The sequence below is a fragment of the Helianthus annuus genome, chromosome 5, assembly GCF_002127325.2.
Source record: "Helianthus annuus cultivar XRQ/B chromosome 5, HanXRQr2.0-SUNRISE, whole genome shotgun sequence".
Lineage (NCBI taxonomy): Eukaryota > Viridiplantae > Streptophyta > Magnoliopsida > Asterales > Asteraceae > Helianthus > Helianthus annuus.
In genome coordinates, this window is record NC_035437.2 from 39,966,880 (window position 1) to 39,969,520 (window position 2,641).

Sequence of the window (2,641 nt, forward strand, 5' to 3'; positions counted from 1 at the left end):
ATCTGGTGGTCTGACGCGGCCCGCGTAAGAGATACATCAACTCTTACGCGGGTTGCCAGAATCCTATTGTCAGTGCCCGGATCTGCACTGCCCGCGCGGCCCGCGTAAGCTCCATCAATTCCTTAACGCGGCCCGCCTGAAGCTTAAATTCCAAGATTTTCAAATCTTTTGTAATTATTGCCCTGGCCTTTCGGTTTCGAAGTGGTAACTTTGCGTTTTGGGCCTCGTTTATTTACGATTAAGGGCCTCGGAACTTTTACCCAACTTATTAACCCTTGGTTAATTTATTATTACCCGAAAAGTCATAACTTTCAAAGTTTGACGCTTCTAACCCTTTTTAACGAATTTGATCATAACTTTCTCGTCTTAAAGCGAAACTTCGCAAAATTTATATCGTATATTCTAGTGAGCGTAATTTACTGTTACAAAGCCTCGGGTTTGTCAAAGGGTCACTCAGATGTATAAATTAAACATGTTGACACATTTGGCCCCTGTAGTTTGTAATTTCTCACTTTCTTCCACAATTCTTTCCGTACGATCTATGATTCATTCATTTGAAGGTACGAGCATCATTTAGGGTTACTATACAGTATATTTATCTCTTGTTGACATTTTTAACCCTCGAATTTACATACTTTCAATGTTTGTCAACTTTAGTCCTTTATTTAGTATTTAATACCACGTGTCAATACATTATTGGACGCAAAATTTCGAGGTGTTACATATTTTTCTTTCATAGTCTGAAATTGGTCTGTGGTTATGCTGTGCTCTTGTTTGAGGCTGCAAATCTCATTTTCCTTTTCTGACAATTTGTTTTTCAATTCTTTTAAAGATTTTTCAAACTGTACTTCATCATTTAACACTCTATCCCTAAGGTTTTCATTCACCTCTTTGATGTTTTCAAATGCTATGATGCATTTGTCTGAACAAAGGTTTTTAAGAACCTGAGGTGATACCTTAGCTGCAGCCATCATGGCACAATCACAGACATGTTCACTTTCATCTGGTACTTTCTCTTCTTTTTCACCTTGTTTCTTCTCCTCTTCTTCAGACCAGGGGTCGGACAATGGTTCCAACAGGGGTTCTGAATTTTCTCCCAACAGTATTTCATTAGCAACAGCAGTAACCACTGCTTCAGCAATTTCATCCACTGTTTCAGTACTGGTTGTTCCTTCTTCAGTTTGCAGCCCTTCAGGAATTGACTCTAATGCTACAAAACATAATTCATTACTAGAAATAGCATTATTAGCATATAGAGCAAAATTTTCATCTCCTAGTTCATCAGGTAAGCTGCTCCAGTCAACAAAGCCTTGGGTGAAAAAGCTTTGCTGATCTGGTTGAACCACTGTTGGTGCAGCTTGTTGAGGTGCAACTGGTTGCACCTGAACCTGAGGGACAGGGGCTTGGACATACTGAATTTGAGGAACAGTGGCTTGGACATATTGCACAGGAACAGGGGTTGCAGGATTTGCATAATGAGCAGTGTTTACATGGGTAGCAGGGGCATATTGGGAATACTGCATAGTGTTTTGGTTATTTTGTGGTCTAGGGCTAGGGCGTGTGATAATTGGACCACTGTTTTGACTTCTACACTCTCTAGCAAAGTGACCTAGCCTGTTGCACTTGTAGCATTTGATTTTTGATTTATCCAACCCTACTTTTAGATTCCCATGCAACCCTGGGAATTTTCTCCCTGTCCTTTTGTAAAACTTGCTGGTTCTAACACTCAGCAATGCAAGTTGGTGTAATATGTCCATTTCCTCTAAATCAGTCGGATCAAAATGTTGGAGATCATTGAGTTCAAAGCACAGATTATCAGAATTCTGGTTTTCTCCATTAGCTGTAAAAGCATAAGGGATTTTTACATATTTCCCCTCCTAAGAAGCTTTATTACATATTTCCCCAACCCATAAATTTAATTACATATTTCCCCTTCCTAAAGAAGTCTTATTACATTTTTCCCCAATCTCTAAATTTTTATTACATATTTCACCAATCTCTAAATTTAATTACATATTTCACCTTCCTAAACCTGATATATTACATATTTATCCATTTCATTAAAAATACTCTTATAGAATTACTATTTTACCCCTAATGAGTTTATTAAATAAATAACTACACTATATTTCCTAGCTTCACCTTTAAACCCAGATATTTTTTTATTTATTTTCTCCTTCATAAAACTAAGGATGTGGGAACTCCACCAATACCTACACAATCCCCGAAACTTCCAAATCCATAAACCAGAAGCCGAAACGAAAGTCCCGTAAGGCCGGACTTGTAAAATGGCACAGGTTGTTGTGGTGACTGGTGGTTGACCAAAGCTCCGGTGACCGGAGTTCTGAGAGTAGCTGCTTTTATTAATATTGATTATTATGATTTTTTGGCTTACATTCATGTGCATATTGTGACAAAATTGTTAACGGATTTTTTGTTTCTTTGTCAATTTTTAGCTCTAACTTTTGGCATTTATGTATTTATTTTTTCTTCTTCAGATATTAGTTTGAAATATTACTGTCACTGTTCAAATAATTATTAAAATTGCTTTTTTTTAAGTTACAAAATCAAACAATTTTACGAACACGCAAATCGCAAAACCTATATTTTTTTCACTCCTTCATTGTTAATTCTTTTAAAG